The following is a 24,306-nucleotide window of genomic DNA, read 5'->3' on the forward strand; positions in this document are numbered from 1 at the left end:
TGATGTTCCAAGAGATCAATGGGCTTGCTTTGTCAATTATCGACTAAAACTGTCTATAGTTGTAAGACACTAAACAATTCATTTAGTTATTGTTGTACTTTAATTAAAAGAAATATTAATTGAAGTTATTATATTTATTTTTAGGAGCTTTGCATGAAAAATAAGGAAAATTGAAGCAAGCAAACCATTCCTCACACTTGTGGATCTAAATCCAACTCTCGGAGGCGACATGAAATGGTACATATATACACACTTGGTACATGTGTGATTTTACTTGCATTATATATGTTAAATGTTTAACTCTTTATTCTTTCTTTTTTAGTACTTGGAAACGGGAAAGAAGCCTAGTAGAGGAATGATGTACATTGAAACACATAAGAGAAAGGATGGGTCTTTTGTAAATAACGAGGCATTAACTATAGTGTTAAGTATTTTGTAAACCTTTGCTATCTTATCTTATTTTATTTGTATGTGATCATGTGAAAATGGGATTTGAGTGTGGTTTCTTGTGGATTGAGATATATAATGATTATAGGAAAGTGGTTCACTTCACTTGCAAGTACTTTTCACTTTAAATTTTTGGTTGTGATAATGGTCTAGGAACACTAGAATAATCATAATCTGCAATGCCATTGGTTACATGTGTTGCTACTTTTAAATTGAATAGTTTCTATTTATTCTTTTAAATAGGAACAAATTGAGCTGAATATAACACAGTCAAATACACAATTTGAGGTGTCCCCTAATGATGCTGTTGGTAAAATTTTTGGGCCTGAACACTCTGGGAGAGTTCGTTGCATCGGCATGGGAGCAGCGCCTACAAATACCTTTAGGAATGTGAGAAGTCGGCTTAATGGGATGACCATCTCCACTAATTCAATTGGATCTTCTTCGCCTACTAGTGCTGCAATTTTACAGGAAAAGATCAATAATTTGGAGTCCGACTTACATAATTCACAGCAAAAGGTCATTAGTCTAGAGTCTAAGTTGCAGCAATCATTTGATATGATGAAAGCATATCTAATGATGAAGGAAGGAGGAATTCCCAAAGCGCTTGTTGGCTTCTTTTCTGCCCGCGAGGTAACTTTATAATTAATTCATTTGTTAGGAATATAAGTTTAGATGGAATAATAATTGGTGTGTTTAATAGTGTGACACACTAAAAGTAAAAGGCTCAAATGATAACAATTGGTGTGTTTAATAGTTATAAAAAAGCTAGTGTTATGTTAAAGTTGTTACATTATTTTACCAACTTGTTTCATTATCAGTGGAAACCCACGACTCTAGATGCCAAAAATTAGGCTAAGAATGGTTAAGAACATGGACATCATAATGTTCTTGCATTCTGTTAGTGGTCGTTGTGCATTAAACATGAGAAACTGCTCTGCTGCTGCGTATTGCATGGATTGCAGAGGAAGCTATAGCCATATATCATTCATTTCCCCAAAATAAATCAGCCTCACAAAAAGGCAACCATATTTTACTGAACCCATGTTTTAGGATAATGATATCATTTTGTAGTAAGCAACCAAGCATATCCGCATGTTTCTACCTCTTTAATCGTATAGCTGCAGTTTTTTGTTTTCTTACACTAGGTTTAGATGCTCTTTAAAATTGAGTTGTAAGGCTTATATCGAATTATCTTGATGCTTTAACTTTACTGAAATTACTAATAACATCTTATGTTTACATATAGGCTAATGATGCTGAAAGTGAGCCTACTACTCCCTTTGATGCTAGGAGATTAGCTGGTGATAGTAACGGACATCCGAGGACAAATATTTGATATTTTTATGTAATTAGATGACATTGAAATATTGAAGTTGTATTTTACTTTTTAAAGAAAAACAGTAATAGTTATGTAAAACAATACCATATGCAATTATGTTTGGAACTATTGACTTTGAGAATTTTTATATATAGAGTTATGTCTTATATTCAGGAATTGTGTTATAAAAGATTTAGCTTTTAAATTTTGATATTACAAAATAAATTTCTAATTTGAGAGTATATAAATGGGATGAGATTAATGAATGATTTGAAATTAAAAATAAATAATTAATTACAGGATTTGTGGAGGTTTGAAAATCTCACAAAATAGTTAATTCTTGTTAAATTAAAAAATCAATTTGTGGGGGTTTTAAACTGCCACAAAAGTGATTTAAAACTGCCACAAAAGTTCAATATAAAACCTCCACTAAACACACACAAAACCCCCCACTGAATAGATTGTGGAGGTTCTTAAAAACCCCCCACAAAAGACCTCGTGGCACCTCAAATTTTGGGGGGTTTTAGAAACCCCCACAAACTATTTGGTGGGGTTATGAACCTCCACAAATAAGAAAAAAATTGCCACAAATAAACAAAAACCTTGTAGTGGTTCCTCATGAATTAATGCAAAGTACTATTGTTTTTCTATTCAATTCAAGCCTATTTCTTCCCTAAGATATTCATTCGCACACAAGAACATGATGAATGTGATGATTATGTGACGCTCATCATCATTCTCACTTATGAACGCGTGCCTGACAAACACTTCCGTTCTACATGAAAGTAAGCTTGAATGCATATCTCTTAGCCTCCTGACCTACAATCAGAGTCTTCGTGGTATAGGCTAGAATTATTGGCGGCCATTCTTGAGATCCAGAAAGTCTAAACCTTGTCTGTGGTATTCCGAGTAGGATCTGGGAAGGGATGGCTGTGACGAGCTTCAAACTCGCGAGTGCTGGGCGTAGTGACAGACGCAAAATGATTACTGAATCCTATTCCAACAGGATCGAGAACCGATAGATGATTAGCCGTGCGGTGACAGCGCATTTTGGACTATTTTCACTGAGAGGACGGGATGTAGCCATTGACAATGGTGATGGCCAACATACAGCTTGCCATGGAAAGGAATATGAAGGATTGGATGAAAGCAGTAGGAAAGTGGAGATTCAGAAGGAACTAAGATTATGAACGTGCGTATAAAGTTTTTGGCGCCGTTAGTTATGCGAAGTTGTGACAAAGAACTAAGATTATGAACGTGCGTATAAAGTTTTTGGCGCCGTTAGCAAGGAATGAACGATCACGATTTCGTGCACCAAGTTTTTGGCGCCGTTACCGGGGATTGTTCGAGTTTGGACAACTGACGGTTCATCTTGTTGCTCAGATTAGGTAATTTTATTTTAATTTAAGCTTTTTGTTTTAATTATTTATATTTTCGAAAAAAAATTTTAAAAATAAATTATTCTATGGCTTCAGAATTTTTAAGAATGAATTCTAGAGTTTCAAGATAATATGTTGAAGCCTAGCTGGCTGTAAAGCCATGTCTAAATTCTTTTGGACTGAGGCTTCCTCTTCACATGCTTGAACTATGTATGCTGAAGCTTGGCTGGCCATTGGCCATGTCTAGTGTTTTGGACCGGAGCTTTCACTGAAAGCTTGGCTGGCTAGTAAGCCATATCTAATTCCTGGACCGGAGTTTTAGACTAACATTGCAAGATTCCTAGAATTCCTATTAAAAATTTTGAAATTCTTATTTTCCTTTTCAAAATAATTTTCAAAAAATCTAAAATTTTTTTATAAAATCATAAAATCAAAAATAATTTGATGTTTCTTGTTTGAGTCTAGTATCAAATTGTAAGTTTGGTGTCAATTGCATATTTTTAATTTCATTAAAAATTTTGAAAACTCATGCATGTGTTCTTTATGATCTTCAAGTTGTTCTTGATGATTTTCTATGTTTGATATTTAATTTTTCTTGTTTTGTGTCTTTTCTTGTTTTTTATATGCATTTTCAATTTGTTAGTGTCTAAAGTTTGAAAATTTCTAAGTTTGGTGTCTTGCATGCTTTTCTTTTCTTAAAAATTTTCAAAAACATGTTCTTGATGTTCATCTTGACATTCAAAGTGTTCTTGGTGTTCATCTTGACATTCAAAGTGTTCTTGGATGCATTGTGTGTTTTGATTCACAATTTTTATGTCTTGTGTCTTTTTTGTATTTTTCTCTTTCTTCATTAAAAATTCAAAAATAAAAAAATATCTTTCCCTTATTCTCTCATAAATTTTCGAAAATTTGAGTTGACTTTTTTAAAACTTTTTAAAATTTAGTTGTTTCTTATGAGTCAAGTCAAATTTTCAATTTAAAAATTCTATCTTTTTCAAATCTTTTTCAATTTTTCTTTCAGAATTTCAAAATTTTCAAAATTTATTTTCAAAATCTTTTTCTTATTTCTATTTCATATTTTCGAAATTAATACTAACAATTAATGTGATTGATTCAAAAATTTTTAGTTTGTTACTTGCCTAGTAAGAAAGGTTCAATCTTTAAACTCTAGAATCATATCTTTTTAGTTTCTTGTTAGTCAAGTAATCATTTTTAATTTTCAAAATCAAATCTTTTTAAAATTCTTTTTTAAATCTTTTTCAAAATAAATTTCAATCACATCCTTTTTAAAATCAATTTCAAAATCTTTTCTAACTTCTTGTCTTTTCAAAATTGATTTTCAAATCCTTTTCAATTAATCTTATCTTTTTGTTTGATTCTTATCTTTTTCAAAACTACCTAACTAATTCTCTCTCTCTAATTTTCGAAAATCACTAACCTCTTTTTCATAATTCCTTTTAAACTAACTAGTTATTTTAAATTTTAATTTAATTTAATTTCATTTTTAGTTTATTTTTGAATTATTTTAAATTAAAAACAAAAGTATTTTTATTTTTTTTTGTTTAATTTTCAAATTCTTCCCTCTCTCATCTCCTTCTAATTATTTATTTATCTACTAACACTTCTCTTTCACTCAAAAATTCGAACCCACTCTTCTCCTCTATGTTCGAATTCTTATCTTTTCCTTCTCCCATTCTTCTATTCTTATACTCATATAAGGAATCTCTATACTGTGACATAGAAGATTTCATATTTTCTTTTGTGTTCTCTTCTTTTTCATATGAGCAGGAACAATGATAAGAACATTCTTGTTGAAGCAGATCCTGAACATGAAAAGACTCTGAAGAGGAAGCTAAGGGAAGTTAAAGCACAACTCTCTGGAGAAAATCTGACAGAAATTCTCGAAAAAAAAGGAGACGGCCGAAAATAATAATAATGCAAGGAAGATGCTTGGTGACTTTACTGCACCAAATTCCAACTTACATGGAAGAAGCATCTGAATCCCTGCCATTAGAGCAAACAATTTTGAGCTAAAGCCTCAATTAGTTTCTCTGATACAACATAACTGCAAGTTTCATGGACTTCCATCAGAAGATCCTTTTCAGTTCTTAACTGAATTCTTGCAGATCTGTGATACTGTTAAGACCAATGGGGTTGATCCTGAGGTCTACAGGCTTATGCTTTTCCCGTTTGCTGTAAGAGACAGAGCTAGAATATGGTTGGACTCTCAACCTAAAGATAGCCTGAACTCTTGGGATAAGCTGGTCACGGCTTTTTTAGCCAAGTTCTTTCCTCAAAAGCTTAGCAAGCTTAGAGTGGATGTTCAAACCTTCAAACAGAAAGAAGGTGAATCCCTCTATGAAGCTTGAGAGAGGTATAAGCAACTGACCAAAAAGTGTCCTTCTGACATGCTTTCAGAATGGACCATCCAGGATATATTCTATGATGGTCTGTTTGAATTATCTAAGATGTCATTGGACCATTCTGCAAGTGGATCTATTCACCTAAAGAAAACACCTGCAGAAGCTCAGGAACTTATTGACATGGTTGCAAATAACAAGTTCATGTACACTTCTGAAAAGAATCCTGTGAGTAATGGGACGCCTCAGAGGAAAGGAGTTCTTGAAATTGATACTCTGAATGCCATATTGGCTAAGAATAAAATATTGACTCAGCAAGTCAATATGATTTCTCAGAGTCTGAATGGATTGCAAGTTTCATCCAACAGTACTAAAGAGGCATCTTCTGAAGAAGAAGCTTATGATCCTAAGAACCCTACAATAGCAGAGGTGAATTACATGGGTGAACCCTATGGAAACACCTATAATCCCTCATGGAGAAATCATCCAAATTTCTCATGGAAGGATCAACAAAAGCCTCAACAAGGCTTTAATAATGGTGGAAGAAACAGGTTTAGCAATAGTAAGCCTTTTCCATCATCCTCTCAGCAACAGACAGAGAATTTTGAGCAGAATCCATCTAGCTTAGCAAATATAGTCTCTGATCTATCTAAGGCCACTTTAAGTTTCATGAATGAATGAAGAGAGAACTTTTGCGTGATCTAGAATTCAGAATAAATTCCCATTGCAAGTATAGCTTCTAAACCAACAAAAGTCCTTTCTTACAAACGTTTTGGTTGTCACAAGTAACAAACCCCTTTAAAATTGATAACCGAAGTATTTAATCCTTGGTTCGTCTTCTCAAGGAATTGCAGGGAGGTGTTCTTTATTATCGGTTATGAATTTTGTAAATTGGGGGTTTTGAAAGTAAGGAACAAGTAATTTAAATGACAAATAAAATAAATAAATAACTATAAAATAAACTCTTGGCAAGGTATGAGAATTTGGAAGTCCTATCCTAGTTATCCTTATCAATGGTGATGAGAATTGAGTTTTAATCCCACTTAGTTAACCTTTACTAAAGCAAAGGAAGCTCAAGTGGACCAATTAGTTTGATCCTCAGGTCCTAGTCAATTCCTAAGAAAGGACTGGAGTTATTGAAGTTCAATTCAATTAGCAAAGACAACAATTATCAATCACGTTGAGTGTGATAACTCATGAGTTACCAATTACTTTACCAAAGCCAAAAGGGAAAAATCTAAATTATTAATATAAATAAAGGAAAGCAATCATAATTCTGAAATACCTCAAATTATATTAAATAGAAAATCAAACCTAAACATGAATGGTTCATAAGCCAAATTGGCAATAAAAGTAATTAAAGGATAACATTAGAATAACTGAAAGTAAAAGAGAAATATAAAGTAAAAGGAATATTGAACCTGATAAGGAGTTGGAATACTAAATTGAAATAATAAGAAATCCTGATCCTAAAACCTAAGAGAGAGGAGAGAACCTCTCTCTAAAAACTACATCTAAATCATGAAAAGTGCCTAATTGGAGACTCTCCTCTTGAATGGATTCATTCCCCCACTTTATAACCTCTAATCTGTGCCTTCTGGACTTGGATCTGGGCCAAAAAGGGTTTCAGAAATCGCTGGGAGCATTTTCTGTAATTTCTGGTACATGGCGTCTATCACGCGTCCGCGTGGGTCACGCGGTCGCGTCATTTGGAGTTTTCATTGTCACGCGTTCGCTTCGGTCACGCGTACGCGTCATCTGTGTTCTGCTAATGGCGCGCGTCCGAGTCAGTCACGCGTTCGCGTCGCTGCCTTTTTGCGCTGGGCATGCGACCGCGTCGTCCATGCGTTCGCGTCGCTGCCAGTTTCTTCAAAAACTCCATTTTGTGCTTTCCTTCCATTTTTGTATGTTTCCTTTCCATCCTTTAAGTTATTCCTGTCTTAGAAGATCTGAAACTACTCAACACACAAATCACGGCATCGAATGGTAATAAAGGGTAATTGAAATAATTATTTTTAAGCATAGGAAACATGTTTTTCACATATATCACATAATAAGGAAGGGAAAGTAAAACCATGAAATTTACGTGAATAAGTGGGTGAAGGGTTGAATAAATCATTTAAATTGAGCACAATATATATCATAAAATATGGGTTTATCAATGAAACAAGGTCCTCCATTAGAAATTTGGAGGCACAAGTGGGCCAGCTGAGTAAAAGAGTCACTAAAACTCCTCCTAGTACTCTCCCAAGCAATACAGAAGAGAATCCAAAAAGAGAGTGCAAGGCCATAACCTTACTTGGTGTGGCCAAACCCAAAGAGGAGGAGGAGGACGTGAATCCTAGTGAGGAAGACCTCCTGGGACGTTCAGTAACCAATAAGGAGTTTCCCTTTGAGGAACCAAAGGAATCTGAGGCTCATCTAGAGACCATAGAGATTCCACTGAACCTCCTTTTACCATTCATGAGCTCTGATGACTATTCATCTTCTGAAGAAGATGAAGACATTGTTCAAGGGCAAGTTGCCCAGTATTTAGGAGCAATCATGAAGCTGAATGCCAAGCTATTTTGTAATGAGACTTGAGAGGATGAGCCTCCATTGCTCATTAATGAACTAAATATCTAGGTTCAGCACACTTTAACTCAAAAGAAACAGGATCCTGGTAAATTCTTAATTCCCTGTACCATAGGCACCATGACCTTTGAGAAGGCTCTATGTGACCTGGGGTCAGGCATTAACCTTATGCCAATCTCTGTAATGGAGAAACTTGGGATCTTTAAGGTGCAAGCTATCAGAATCTCATTAGAGATGGCAAACAACTCAAGAAAACAGGTTTATGGACTAGTAGAGGACGTGCTAGTAAAGGTTGAAGGCCTTTACATCCCTGCTGATTTCATAATCCTAGAAACTGGGAAGGAGGAGGATGAATCCATCATCCTTGGATGACCCTTCCTAGCCACAGCAAAAGCTATGATCGATGTGAACAGAGGAGAGTTGGTCCTTCAACTGAATGAGGACTACCTTGTATTTAAAACTCAAGGTTCTCCTTCTGTAACCATGGAGAGGAAGCAAGAAAAGCTTCTCTCACTGCAGAGTCAACCAAAGCCCCCACAGTCAAACTCTAAGTTTGGTGTTGGGAGGTCCCAACATTGCTCTGAATATCTATGAGGCTCCATGAGAGCTCATTGTCAAGCTATTGACATTAAAGAAGTACTTATTGGGAGGCAACCCAATGTTATATAATTATATCTATTAATTTTCCATTGCTATTTTATGTTTTTTAGGTTGATGATCATGTGGAGTCACAAAAACTACTGAAAAATAAAAAACAGAATGAAAAACAACATTAAAAATAGCTCACCCTGGAGGAAGAACTTACTGGCATTTAAACACCAGTAAGAAGCATCAAACAGGCGTTTAATGCCAGAAAGAAGCATCAAGCTGGCGTTAAACGCCAGAAACAAGCACCAGACTGGCGTTTAATGCTAGAACAGAGCATGGAAGTGGCGTTAAACGCCAGAAACAAGCAGCAAGCTGGCGTTTAATGCCAGACATGCACTCTAAGGGCGCTTTGCACGCCTAAATGGAGCAGGGATGTTAAGTCCTTGACCCCTCTAGATCTGTGGACCCCACAGGATCCCCACCTACCCCACCTCTTCTTCTCTCCTCTTCACACCTTTTCATAAACCTCTTCCCCAAATACCCTTCACCAATCACTTCCATACCTCTTCCCCATAAACCCCGCTACCTCCAAAATTCAAATTCTTTTCCCTCCCAAACCCAACCCTAATGGACGAAACCTACCCTCCACCCCACTCCTATATAAACCCCTCAATACTACTCCATTTTCACATATTATAATGACCACTTCTCCCCCTTGGCCGAATACACCTTCTCCCTCCATCTCCTCCATTCTTCTTCTTCCTCTACCACTTTCTTTCTTTTTTTGCTCGAGGACGAGCAAACCTTTTAATTTTGGTGTGGTAAAAGCATTGCTTTTTGTTTTTCCATAACCATCAATGGCACCTAAGGCCAGAGAAACCTCAAGAAAGAGGAAAGGGAAGGCAATTGCATCCACCTCTGAGTCATGAGAGATGGAGAGATTCATCTTAAAGGTCCATCAAGACCACTTCTATGAAGTTGTGGCCAAGAAAAAGGTGATTCCTGAGGTTCCTTTTAAGCTCAAAAAGAGCGAATATCCAGAGATCCGACAAGAGATTAGAAGAAGAGGATGGGAAGTTCTCTCTAATCCTATTCAACAAGTCGGGATCTTAATGGTTCAAGAGTTCTATGCAAACGCATGGATCAATAGGAACCATGATCAAAGTATGAACCCGAATCCAAAGAATTGGCTTACCATGGTTCGGGGAAAATACTTAGATTTCAGTCCAGAAAATGTAAGGTTGGCGTTCAACCTGCCAATGATGCAAGAAAATGCACGCCCCTACACTAGAAGGGTCAACTTTGATCAAAGGTTGGACCAAGTCCTCATGGACATATGTGTGGATGGAGCTCAATGGAAAGTTGACTCAAGAGGCAAGCCGGTTCAATTGAGAAGACCAGACCTTAAGCTTGTAGCTAGAGGATGGTTGGAGTTCATTCAACGCTCAATTATTCCTACTAGCAACCGGTCTGAAGTTACTGTAGACCGGGCCATCATGATCCATAGTATCATGATTGGGGAGGAAGTGGAAGTTCATGAGATTATACCTCAAGAACTCTACAAGGTGGCTAACAAGTCCTCCACTTTGGCAAGGTTGGCCTTTCCTTACCTCATTTGCCACCTCTGCAATTCGGCTGGAATTGACATAGAGGGAGATGTCCTCATTGATGAAGACAAGCCCATCACTAAGAAAAGGATGGAGCAAACAAGAGATCATGGACCTCAACAAGAGCATGAGGAAATTCCTCACCATGAAATCTCTGAGATACCTCAAGGGATGCACTTCCCTCCACAAAACTATTGGGAGCAAATCAACACCTCCCTAGGAGAATTAAGTTCCAACATGGGACAACTAAGGATGGAACACCAAGAGCACTCCATCATTCTCCATGAGATTAGAGAAGATCAAAGAGCTATGAGGGAGGAGCAACAAAGACAAGGAAGAGACATAGAGAAGCTCAAGAGCACCATTGGTTCTTCAAGAAGAGGAAGACGTCACCCTCACTAAGGTGGACCCATTCCTTAATCTCCTTGTTTATTTATTTTCTCTATTTTTCGTCTACTATGCTTTATGTCTATTTATGTTTGTGTCTTATTACATGATCACTAGTGTCTAAGTGTCTATATCTTAAAGCTATGAATGTCCTATGAATCCATCACCTCTCTTAAATGAAAAATGTTTTAATTACAAAAGAACAAGAAGTACATAATTTTGAATTCATCCTTGAAATTGGTTTAATTATTTTGATGTGGTGACAATGCTTTTTTGTTTTCTGAATGAATGCTGGAACAGTGCATATGTCTTTTGAATTTGTTGTTTATGAATGTTAAAATTGTTGGCTCTTTAAAGAATGATGAAAAAGGAGAAATGTTATTTGATGATCTGAAAAATCATAAAAATGATTCTTGAAGCAAGAAAAAGCAGTGAATAGAGAAAAGCTTGCGAAAAAAAAAAGAAAAGAAAATTGGCGAAAAAAAATATAAAAGAAAGAAAAAGAAAAAAAAAGCAAGCAGAAAAAGCCAAGAGCTCTTTAAACCAAAAGGCAAGAGCAAAAATCCAGTAACCCTTTAAACCAAAAGTCAAGGGTAATAGAAAGGATCCAAGGCTTTGAGCATCAATGGATAGGAGGGCCCAAAGGAAAAAAATCCTGGCCTAAGCGGCTAAACCAAGTTGTCCCTAACCATGTGCTTGTGGCGTGAAAGTGTCAAGTGAAAACTTGAGACTGAGCGGTTAAAGTTGAGGTCCAAAGCAAAAACAGAGTATGCTTAAGAACCCTAGACACCTCTAATTGGGGACTTTAGCAAAGCTGAGTCACAATCTGAAAAGGTTCACCCAATTATGTGTCTGTGGCATTTATGTATCCGGTGGTAATACTGGAAAACAAAGTGCTTAGGGCCACAGCCAAGACTCATAAAGTAGCTATGTTCAAGAATCAACATACTGAACTAGGAGAATCAATAACACTATCTGAATTCTGAGTTCCTATAGATGCCAACCATTCTGAACTTCAAAGGATAAAGTGAGATGCCAAAACTGTTCAGAGGCAAAAAGCTACTAGTCCCGCTCATCTAATTGGAGCTAAGTTTCATTGATATTTGAAATTTATAGTATATTCTCTTCTTTTAATCCTATTTGATTTTCAGTTGCTTGGGGACAAGCAACAATTTAAGTTTGGTGTTGTGATGAGCGGATAATTTATACGCTTTTTGGCATTATTTTTACATAGTTTTTAGTATGATTTTGTTAGTTTTTAGTATATTTTTATTAGTTTTTTTAAATAAAAATCATATTTCTGGACTTTACTATGAGTTTGTGTGTTTTTCTGTGATTTCAGGTAATTTCTGGCTGAAATTGAGGAACTTGAGCAAAAATCAGATTCAGAGGCTGAAGAAGGACTGCAGATGCTGTTGGATTCTGACCTCCCTGCACTCAAAGTGAATTTTCTGGAGCTACAAGAGTCCAACTGGTGCGCTCTCAATTGCGTTAGAAAGTAGACATTCAGGGCTTTCCAGCAATATATAATAGTCCATACTTTGTCTGCGTTTAGACGACGCAAACTGGCGTTCAACGCCAGCTCTCTGCCCTATTCTGGCGTTAAAAGCCAGAATCAAGTTGCAAAGCAGAGTTAAACGCCAGAAACAGGTTACAAACTGGCGTTTAACTCCAAGGAAGACCTCTACACGTGAAAGCTTCAACACTCAGCCCAAGCACACACCAAGTGGGCCCGGAAGTGGATTTCTGCATCATTTACTCATTTTTGTAAACCCTAGTAACTAGTTTAGTATAATAAGGACTTTTTACTATTGTATTCAAAGTCTTTGGAGCACTTTAATCTTGGTCATTCTGGTTCCCTCTCTGGGGCCGAAGCCAATGAGCACCATTATCACTTATGTATTTTCAACGGTAGAGTTTCTACACACCATAGATTAAGGTGTGGAGCTCTGCTGTTCCTCATGAATTAATGCAAAGTACTATTATTTTTCTATTCAATTCAAGCCTATTTCTTCTCTAAGATATTCATTCGCACACATGAATATGATGAATGTGATGATTATGTGACGCTCATCATCATTCTCACTTATGAACGCGTGCCTGACAAACACTTCCGTTCTACATGAAAGCAAGCTTGAATGCATATCTGTTAGCCTCCTGACCTACAATCAGAGTCTTCGTGGTATAAGCTATAATTATTGGCGGCAATTCTTGAGATCCAAAAAGTCTAAACTTTTTCTGTGGTACTCCGAGTAGGATCTGGGAAGGGATGGCTGTGACGAGTGATGCGGGTGGAAACTGTCTCTCAACAAATTTCCTTCGACAAGTGTACCGAATTTGTCGTCAAGTAAAAACTCACAATAGAGTGAGGTCGAATCCCACAGGGATTGATTGATCAAGCAACTTTAATTAGAAGAATGTTCTAGTTGAGCGAATCCAGAATTTGGGTTGAGAGTTGCAGAAAATAAAATGGCGGGAATTTAAATAACAGAAAAGTAAATGCTAGAATTAAAGGGCTGGAAGTAAATGACTGAAAATAAATTGCAGAATTGTAAATGGGAATGGGGGATTTGCTCATAAAAGTAAATGGCAGAAATTAAAGAGAATAGGTAAGATCAGAGATGGGGAGTTCATTGGGCTTAGAAGATGTTGCAGTTCTCCGGATCAAGTTCATTTTCATCTCTTCCTCAATCAATGCACTCATTGATCTCCTTGGCAATCTTAATTGATTGAATTACAATTTCTTACAATTCAATGTCTCAAATCTTGATCAATAGCCAATTCCTTGGTCAATTGCTCATGAGAAGAGATGAAGTATGGTCACTGATTATACCACATGCATTTCCCAAATCAAGTATTGAGAGGGTTATAGTCACATACCCATCCAAACCCAATTTGGTCCAGCATGAGAAAGCATTTCTAGCTTGATCTCTTCATTCCTCTTTCAAGGTTCAGAAGAGATCCAAGTTTGAATAGCTTCTTTTCCAAGATAACTACTCAATTGGATGAAGATCGAAAGCTTTCAAGTAAAATCAAGAGAAAAGATAGAAGAAGAATAATGAAAATTAGTATTGATCCATCAAATTACAACAGAGCTCCCTAACCCAATGAAAGGGGTTTAGTTGTTCATAGCTCTAGAAAATGAAAATAAAGATGGAGAATACATCATAGAACTAGAAATTGCAGAGAAAGTAAAATACAGAGAGTAGTTCCCTTTTTTCCCCTCTTTTGGAACTCCCCTCAACAATTCAAAGCTACTCCTATATATACTACTTCTCTCAGCTTCTAGTTGGCTCTTCAAGTCTTGGGCCTTTGGATCTTGAGTTTGAAGCAGTTCTCTTCTTCATTTGGGCTTGGCTTTACTTGCAGAGAGAAAATGTGAAGTGGGCAGAGACCTTAGCTCAGGACGTTAGGGGTGTTAACGTTTAGTGAAAATATAAGTTCGAGAACGTTAGTGACAATCAACTTTCTCACTAACGTTACTAAGTAAAAGCCACGTTAACTTCAACGTTAGTGGCATAAATGTTGCCACTAACGTTACCTCTAAGTCCTTCGCACACGTTATTGAGAATTAACATTTCCAATAACTTTGAAAAGCCCCCTTTGTTCCCACGTTAGAGCCCACGTTAACTGATGCCAGGGCATCTTGGCCAGTTTCACTGACCTTTTCTTTACTGTTTTTAGGGTAGTTTCATGCATTTCTTTAGGAAATAAGCTAGTTTTGGGTAGATATTCACCTACACTTTGATTCAAGCATACATTGTGCATTTTACATTATTTCATGAGGATTTTGCATGAATTTAGTGACAAATTGTATGCTGCATTACCCATGACTTGGAAGCAAGGAAAGGGAGGTAACTCGCAAGGTTAATGAGAAAAGTGATTGCCAATAACACTCTCAAAGCCATCATTCCCCACGTTAAGAGTCACGTTAACTAAGTTAACGTGCACTCTAACGTGGAGAGGGGAAGTTGAGCCAACGTTAGTGACACTTAACATTGTCACTAACGTTGGCAAACACTCATGAGTGGCCACATTAGAGCCCACGTTAACCTAGTTAACGTGGCCTCTAACGTTAAAGGGGGAAGAGAAGCCAATGTTAGTGACATTCAACATTGTCACTAACGTTGGCCTAAGGATGCAACACACAACGTTAACTTCCACGTTAACTTGGTTAACGTGGGAGATAACGTAAGAAGTGAAAGTTGTCGACAACGTTAGTGACACTCAACATCGTCACTAACGTTGGAAGCAACCACACAACCCCCAAGGAGCCACGTTAACTTCCATGTTAACTTAGTTAACGTGGAAGCTAACGATGAGGAATGAATGATGAGCCAACGTTAGTGACACGCAACATTGTCACTAATGTTGGGATGGCTAAGAATGGCCACGTTAGAAGCCACGTTAACCTAGTTAACGTGGACTCTAACGTGAGATCTAGGGGCACATTGGAACGTTAGTGACAATGTTGAGTGTCACTAACGTTCTCGAAGTTTGGCAAGGCCACGTTAGAAGCCACGTTAACCTAGTTAACGTGGGCTTTAACGTGAAGCAAAAAGGGGCACACTGGAACGTTAGTGACAATGTTGAGTGTCACTAATGTTCTCGAAGGTTGGCAAGGCCACGTTAGAAGCCACGTTAACCTAGTTAACGTGGGCTCTAACGTGAGGCAAAGGGGTACATTGGAACGTTAGTGAAAATGTTAAGTGTCACTAACGTTCTCGAACTTATACTTTCACTAAATGTTGACACCCCTAACGCCCTGAGTTAAAGTCTCTGCCCACTTAGCACTTTCTCTCTGCAAGTAAAGCCAAGCCCAAATGAAGAAAAGAACTGCTTCAAACTCAAGATCCAAAGGCCCAAGACTTGAAGAGCAAACTAGAAGCTGAGAAGAGTAGTATATATAGGAGTAGCTTTGAACTGTTAAGGGAGTTCTGGAAGTTGGGAAAAGGGAATTACTCTCTGTATTTTACTTTCTCTGAAATTTCTGGTTCTATGATGTATTATCCATCTTTATTTTCATTTAATAGAGCTATGAACAACTAAACCCCTTTCATTGGGTTAGGGAGCTCTGTTGTAATTTGATGGATCAATACTAATTTTCATTATTCTTCTTCTACCTTTTCTCTTGATTTTACTTGAAAGCTTTCGATCTTTATCCAATTGAGTAGTTATCTTGGAAGAGAAGCTATTCAAACTTGGATCTCTTTTGAACCTTGAAAGAGGAATGAAGAGATCAAGCTAGAATTGCTTTCTCATGCTGGACCAAATTGGGTTTGGATAGGTATGTGACTATAACCCTCTCAATACTTGATTTGGGAAATGCATGTGGTATAATCAGTGACCATACTTCATCTCTTCTCATGAGCAATTGACCAAGGAATTGGCTATTGATCAAGATTTAAGAGATTGAATTGCAAGAAATTGTAATTCAATCACTTAAGATTGCCAAGGAGATCAATGAGTGCATTGATTGAGGAAGAGATGAAAATGAACTTGATCCAGAGAATTGCACCATCTCCTAAGCCCAATGAACTCCCCATCTCTGATCTACCCATTCTCTTTAATTTCTGTCATTTACTTTTATGAGCAAATCCCCCATTCCCATTTACAATTCTGCAATTTATTTTCAGTCATTTACTTCCAGTCCTTTAATTCTAGCATTTACTTTTCTGTTATTTACATTTCCTCCATTTATTTTCTGCAACTCTCAACCTAAATTCTGGATTCGCTCAACTAGAACATTCTTCTAATTAAAGTTGCTTGATCAATCAATCCCTGTGGGATTCGACCTCACTCTATTGTGAGTTTTTACTTGACGACAAATTCGGTACACTTGCCGAAAGGAGATTTGTTGTGAGACAAGTTTCCACCCGCATCATTAACTTAGTTAACGTGGGCTTGCCATCCTTCGAGAACGTTAGTGACACTCAACATTGTCACTAACGTTCTAAGGTGCCCCTATGCCTCACGTTAGAGTCCACGTTAACTAGGTTAATGTGGCTTCTAACGTGGCCATGCTTAGCCATCTCCAACGTTAGTGACAATGTTGAGTGTCACTAACGTTGGCCATTCTTTCACTCATCAACGTTAGCTTCCACGTTAACTAAGTTAACGTGGCTCCTTGGGGGGTTGTGTGGTTGCTTCCAACGTTAGTGACAATGTTGGGTGTCACTAACGTTGTCGACCATGCTTGCTTCTTACGTTAGCTCCCACGTTAACCAAGTTAACCTGGGAGTTAACGTGGTATGTTTCTCCTTAGGCCAACGTTAGTGACAATGTTGAATGTCACTAACGTTGGCGTTCCTCCCCCTTTCTAACGTTAGAGGCCACGTTAACTAAGTTAACGTGGACTCTAACGTGGCCACTTATGAGCATTTGCCAACGTTAGTGACAATGTTAAGTGTCACTAACGTTGGCTCAACTTCCCTTCTCCACGTTAGAGTTCACGTTAACTTAGTTAACGTGACTCTTAACGTGGTCAATGATGGCTTTGAGAGCGTTATTGGCAATCACTTTTTCTCATTAACTTTGCAAGTTACCTCCCATTTCTTGCTTCCTTTGGTCCTAAAATCAAGCAATAGAGCGCATCAAAGTTCTAGTCCAAGTCATGGGCAATGCAACATACAATTTGTCACTAAACTTATGCAAAATCCTCATGAAATAATGTAAGATGCACAATGTATGCTTGAATCAAGGTGTAAGTGAATATCTACCCAAAACTAGCTTATTTCTTAAGGAAATGCATGAAACTAACCTAAAAACACTAAAGAAAAGGTCAGTGAAACTGGCCAAGATGCCCTGGCATCAACAAGCTTCAAACTTGCGAGTGCTGGGCGTAGTGACAGACGCAAAAGGATTACTGAATCCTCTTCCAGCAGGATCGAGAACCGACAGATGATTAGCCGTGCGGTGACAGTGCATTTTGGGCCATTTTCACTGAGAGGACGAGATGTAGTCATTTATAACGGTGATGCCCAACATACAACTTGCCATGGAAAGGAATATGAAGGATTGGATGAAAGCAGTAGGAAAGCGGAGATTCAGAAGGAACTAAGCATCTCTATACGCTTTTCTGAAATTCTCACCAATGAATTACATAAGTATCTCTATCTTTATTTTACGTTTTATTTATCTTTTAATTATTAAAACTCTATAACCATTTGAATTCGCCTGACTGAGATTTACAAGGTGATCATAGATTGCTTCAAGCCGACAATCTCCGTGGGATCGACCTTTACTCATGTAAGGTTTATTACTTGGACGACCCAGTGCACTTGCTGGTTAGTTGTGCGAAGTTGTGACAAAGAACTAAGATTATGAATCTGCGTATAAAGTTTTTGGCACCGTTACCAAGGAATGAACGATCACGATTTCGTGCACCAAGCACCAACGTTCGCGCGTCCACGCATGCGCGTGGGTGGTCAAAATTGTCATTCCACGCGTGTGTGTTTCCCACGCGTACGCGTCAAACAAATTTTTGCGCGTATGCGTCTTTCAGGCATTCGCGTGCAAGGCCAAAATTCGCATTCACGCGTACGCGTAATAGACGCGTATGCGTCGCCTCAAATTTTCCCAATTCCAATTTTGGAGACTCATCGCATACGTTGGCCTCAGCGTTGGACCACAAACGCTCCCTCCAATATTGGCCTTTTCCACGCGTGCGCGTCACCCACATGTACGCGTGGATTGTGAAATTTCCAGGCTTCACGCATGCGCGTCGCCCACGCGTACGCATTGCATCAAATTTCTCAAGTTTCCAGAAAGCACAATGTATTGAAATACATTGTATGTTGGCATCAGAAACTTGCAGAAAGTTGCATTGCCTCCTTTTCTTTCTCCTCCTCTACTTCTTTCCACCTATCAACAACCAAACACATGCATCAAAGCTTTGCTAAAATCATAAGAAATTGCCTCAGTCTTAGCACACAAGTAATTATGGTATAAATCTCAAGAAAATATATCATAATTAATACTATTTGATTGAATCAAGGCATGCATAAAATTCTCATCCAAATATTACTTATTGCCTAAGAAATACATGAAACTCTAAAACAAACAAAAAATGGCTTGTGAAACTAGCCAAGATGCCTTGGCATCAGCCCATCACCAAGAGGATCATGGAATATGCTTGTGAGTATGCGAGAGCCCCGAGGGAGGAGCCAGTTTCCTCTCCTTAGCCAGGGCAGCCCGTGATGCCTCAGGGATATTAGTTTCCTCCACGAGACTATTGGGATCAGCTGACATCATCTGTTGATTAGATGAGGATCGATCATGAGGGCCATTCTACCCTACTCCAGTAGCTAGTGGAGGAGCAGTAAAGCCAGAGGGGGGATATGGATGAGCTAAGGTGCAACTTTGGAACTTGGAGAGGATTCCCAATAAGTCCGTCAGGAGGAGGAGGTAGCCACCATGACACTTGAGGTGGTTTAGTTCTTTTTATGTATATTTTCCTATTTTAGCTCTACTATTATTATTATTATTATCTCCTATTTTCTAGTGCTTATTAGTGTCTTTTGCATGATCTTATTTAGAGTCACTAAGTCTAGTTATAGTTAATAATTTTAAGTGTCTTTAATTTTTGCTTATTTTGAAAAGTGGTCTCATGTATTGCTCACTGAGCTTGAAAGAAAAAGAAAAAAAAGTGATGTAATTGCATGAGAAATTGAGTTATATATTCTGAAGTGTCTTATTTGTCTTGATGTGGTGGTATTATCAGTGGTTCTAAATGTATGAAATGAATAGTGCGTAATTAATATTGAAATTGAGAGTGTTAAGTTCTGAAGCACAGGAATTTAGAGAAGTATTATGGATTCTCTAAATTAAACAAGAAAGTAATCCTTGAAGCAAAAGAGATAGCAAAAAGAAAAAAAATAGAAAGCAAGGTCCAAGGCTCTGAGCATCAATGGCTAGGAAGGTCAAATATGATTAAAAGCTCAAAGAAGTTGTTTTCGTAGCCATATGCTTGTGGTGTAAATGTGTCAAGGAATTCTTGAGATAGAGCACTAAGAGTCGAGACCAAGTGTAAATAAAAGAGTATGCCAAAGGCTCTGAGTACCACTGACTAGAAAAATAAAAAAGAAAAGTCTGAACTCAAAGAGTACCCCAATCAAGTGCTTGTGGTGTTTCTATGTCAAGTAAAGCTTGGGACAAAATATTTAGAAGTCACAACTAGACTCAAGGTGCAAAGCACCAAAGAAAAGATAAGAAAGAGCTGTGTTCAAGGATTAGTCAGGGATTAAAAAGGAAGAGAATTCATAATATTATCCGAACTCTAGCTCTGAAGGACTTTGACACTTCTAAACTTCAAAGGATAGTGAGATGCCAAAACTGTTCAGGAACACAGTGTCATTTACCCCACTTAGTGAATGGATAGGAGATCAATTTAAAACTCAATTCTCTAATAATTTCATTCCCCAATTTTATATTATTTTAGTTGCTTGAGCACAACCAACAATTCATGTTTGGTGTTGTGATGCATGACATCTTCTCTTTATTTTCTGGTTATTTTGGATATGAATTTATTGAGTTTTGTTGAATTTTTAGTGTTTGAAGCCTGTTTGGATGCTATTTTAAAGTGCATTGTGGTTTTATTTATTTCAGGAAAGCTGGCGCTAAATGCCACTACTGGGCATTTGGCGTCAGATGCCTCGTATCGCATGCAAGCTCTCTGGTGAGCTGGCGTTTGGTGCGTGAATTGTGAACTCGCACAACTTAACCGGCAAGTGCACCGGGTCATCCAAGTAATACCTCAAGTAAGTGAGGGTTGATCCCACGAGGATTGTCGAATTGAGCAAGCAATGACTATCTTGTTGGAATTGGTCAGGCAAATTGAAAGAGGGTTTGGTGTGTGCAATTCGCATAGAACAATAAGCAATAAAAATAAAGAAAGCAACAAACAAATTGATGTGAAAACAATGTGAGAAAACGGTTAAGGTCTCGGAGATGTTTATCTTTTTGGATTAAAATATCTTACCAACTATTTTAACAATGAATGATTCATTCTATGGCAAACCATAAGTGTCTAAACCCTAATCTCTTAGCGATTTAGCCTCCTCTAATCTTCATCAACCGCCACTCTCGTGGTTACTTAACTCAGATTAGATGGTGAAGTTTAGAAAGCTAGTTTATACCACGAAGGCCCTAATTATCCTAAACCGACTAAATAGATGTTGCTTATCCCCATCGGTTGTGTAATTAGCCGCCTCAGAGGAATGTTTTCAAGATGTAGTTCAAGCGAGATAACTCACTCGAGAATCACAAGAACTCATGTAGAACAGGGTTATACTCTCGTTCCACCCAGTTCATAAGATTAAGAACGAAAACAATCCTTAGAATTGAATCAAACATAAATTAAAATAGAAGAATAATAGTTCTAATCTATAGAAATAAATAGAGCTCCTAACCTTAACCAAGAGAGGTTTAGTTGGTCATACATACAGAGAAAACGCTAATTCATATGATGCTTGATGCGAGATTCCAGATACCTAGACAGGGTGCATCTGATCCCTTTAAATACTAATTGTAACGACCCAACTCCCGGTATGTCATGGTCATACAAGAAGCCAAGTGCTACCAACTTGTCCTTCCTAATTATTAACTATTATTTAATATATGAGCCTGTTCCTTGTTAGAACGTAGATAATTTACGAGTAACTTTTTTTTATTTAACTTATATCATTACGAGCGATGAGGTAATACATACATAGACAGGAATATAAAGGAAGCATAAGAAAACATAGAACACAGCTGATAATATACATCATATACACTATGACAAAACATGTAGCGTTTACAAGAGATAATGTTAGTTTACATCCTCGTCAACCTACGTAGTTAATATATACACGACACTCCTAGGGCATGGCCCATACAAAAAGCTGCTAAGCTGGCTCCCAGGCTAGCTTAACTACTCTATAGCTCCTAGCTCTTGGGTGTACTAACACAAGTGAGAGACTAACCAAAAGTCAATGTCAGACTAGAGTGTCATCAAAAGAATGCCCCTACCGCTGTCAACCTATATCTACACGTGGCCGTTCAGTAGATCGTCATGAGGCTCGTCCATCTCCTCATCCTGTTCTATCTCTATCTCTGGGTCCTCTTCCTCGTAGTCATCAATAGCTATAGCTATATCCTCAGAACCACCAGAAGCAATACTGTCACTATGTACAAAACCATTCACGATCACAGGTTGGTTTATGTATGTAGGAGCTACCCCATCGTCCGGTAGTGCCGGCTCATCATGCTGTGGAAAATCAGGAATTGGCTCAGGGGAAAAGTCCTACTCTGGTGGAATTGTAGGTACATACCCTCCAGCTATCTCGGGCTTATTAGGAATGATAGGCTCAGGTGCCACCTCATCCAAGGGTTGAGCTGGTATAGGGTGTCTGGGAACATCGGGAAAAGGATTCCCAGGTGCGTCAGGGTGTACCCAAAATAAGAGAAATTCGTAAAGAGCATCGGGGTCAAAAAGCGGGCTAGACAGAGAATGTTGAAAAGCTCGATTCTGTAATGCATAACATCTGATACGAGGCTCCAATCCCATAATAAAGTAACTGTGGTGTACCGGATCCTCGTAGATGTAAGGGTCCTCGAACTCATAGAATATCACGCCCTTCTCCATTTGAAGGGAGGAAGGGAGAAAAGGGGGGTAAAAACTGGGGAGTTCTTAGTAGGGATGGGGTTATTAGTTACGTTCATTAATTTGGTGTTGTTTAGTGATACGAAAAAATTGCATCCGCATAAACTACTGGCAAGTATACCGGGTGGCATCAAGTAGTAAAACTCACAAGAGTGAGGTCGATCCCACAGGGATTGATGGATCAAGCAACTTTAGTGAGGTGATATGTCTAGTCAAGTAAAATATTGAAATAGTTTAGTGAAAATTGATTAACAGAATGTAAATTGCAGGGAATGTAAATTGCTGAATATAAATTGCTTGAAACGTAAATAGCAAGAAACTTAAAGGACTGAAACTTAAAGAGCAAGAAAGTAAAAGAGCTAAATGTAAACGACAATAGAATGTAAATTGCATCAAATGTAAAGGGGCTTTGGGTGCAGGAAAATTAAAGAGAGCAGTAAATCAAGCAATTGAAATGAACTCAAGGACAATTAACAAAAGGAAAGATTCATTAGGGATTGGAGATATCATAATCCATCATGAATCAATGGGTTTCAACTTCCTTCTCAATCATATGAGTAGATCTTATGGCAGGTTGTAATTGATTGGATCCCAATTCCTTGGCAATACAATCTCTCTAATCACAATCAATCTTGCCAATTCCTTGATCCAATTGTCATGAGAAGAGGTTAAGTGCATGTCTCTCATCCATAAGTCACACTAACTCTCAAGATCTCAATTCCTCCCGAATGGTGTTGATCAAGAGAGTTGTGAGAGACAGAGCTTCAGTTCTAATTTCCATGATTCCCCTTCCAAGGCTCACATGGAAATTCAATGGATCCAAACCCCCTTACGGAGTGAATGGATCAAATCAAAACAAAAGTTATCTCTTAGCTACCCAAGCAGATTGAGAAGAAGAAGATGTGATGCCAGGGCATTTTGGCCAGTTTTACTGACCTTTTCTTTACTGTTTTTAGGGTAGTTTCATGCATTTCCTTAGAAAATAAGCTAGTTTTGGGTAGATATTCACTTACATCTTGATTCAAGCATACATTGTGCACTTTACATGATTTCATGAGGATTTTGCATGAATTTAAGGACAAATTGGATGTTGCATTTCCCATGACTTGGACTAGAACTTTGATGCACTTTATTGCTTGATTTCAAGACAAAGGAAGCAAAGAAGAACCACATTAGTGGCTACGTTAGTTACACTAACGTGGAATGGGAGTAACTTGCAAAGTTAATGAGAAAAGTGATTGACAATAACGCTCTCGAAGCCATCATTGCCCACGTTAAGAGTCACGTTAACTAAGTTAACGCGAACTCTAACGTGGAAGTAAAGAAATGGAGCCAACGTTAGTGACACTTAACATTATCACTAACGTTGGACCAATATCATGAGTGGCCACGTTAGAGTCCACGTTAACTTAGTTAACGTGGCCTCTAACGTTAAGAGGAAAAGGGGGAAGCCAACGTTAGTGACACTCAACATTGTCACTAACGTTGGCCAAAGCACATTAAGCCACGTTAACTCCCACGTTAACCTAGTTAACGTGGAAGCTAACGTGAAGACACAAAGTGGTCAACAACGTTAGTGACACCCAACATTGTCACTAACGTTGGAAGCACACAAGCCCCCAATAAGCCACGTTGACTCCTACGTTAACCTAGTTAACGTGGAAGCTAACGTGAAGAAGGAAGGTGATCGCCAACGTTAGTGACACCCAACTTTGTCACTAACGTTGGAGATGGCTAGTAAGGCCACGTTAGAAGCCACGTTAACCTAGTTAACGTGGAAAATAGGGGCAATTTAGAACGTTAGTGACAATGGTAAGTGTCACTAACGTTCTCGAAAGATGGCAAGCCTACGTTAAAAGAGCCACGTTAACTAAGTTAACGTGGACTCTAACATAGGGAAGGGGGAGGCTTCTCAACATTATTGGGAAAGTTGAGTCCCAATAACGTGTGCGAAGGACATAGTGGAAACGTTAGTGGCAACGTTTGTGCCACTAACGTT

At 38.0% G+C, this 24,306-nt stretch overlaps 1 non-coding gene and 1 pseudogene across 1 annotated transcript; both read right to left on the bottom strand.

Moving 5' to 3' along the window:
* Window positions 1–5,453: 5,453 nt before the first annotated feature.
* On the bottom strand, window positions 5,454–5,561 carry LOC148574198 (small nucleolar RNA R71). The gene has a single exon (XR_015906083.1). It is a non-coding gene; the product is annotated as a small nucleolar RNA R71 (small nucleolar RNA).
* A 16,128-nt stretch (window positions 5,562–21,689) lies between these two features.
* Window positions 21,690–22,267, bottom strand: LOC148574199 (uncharacterized; annotated as a pseudogene).
* Window positions 22,268–24,306: the final 2,039 nt, after the last annotated feature.

Source organism: Arachis ipaensis, chromosome B2, assembly GCF_059453495.1.
Source record: "Arachis ipaensis isolate K30076 ecotype BB chromosome B2, ASM5945349v1, whole genome shotgun sequence".
NCBI classification, from domain to species: domain Eukaryota; kingdom Viridiplantae; phylum Streptophyta; class Magnoliopsida; order Fabales; family Fabaceae; genus Arachis; species Arachis ipaensis.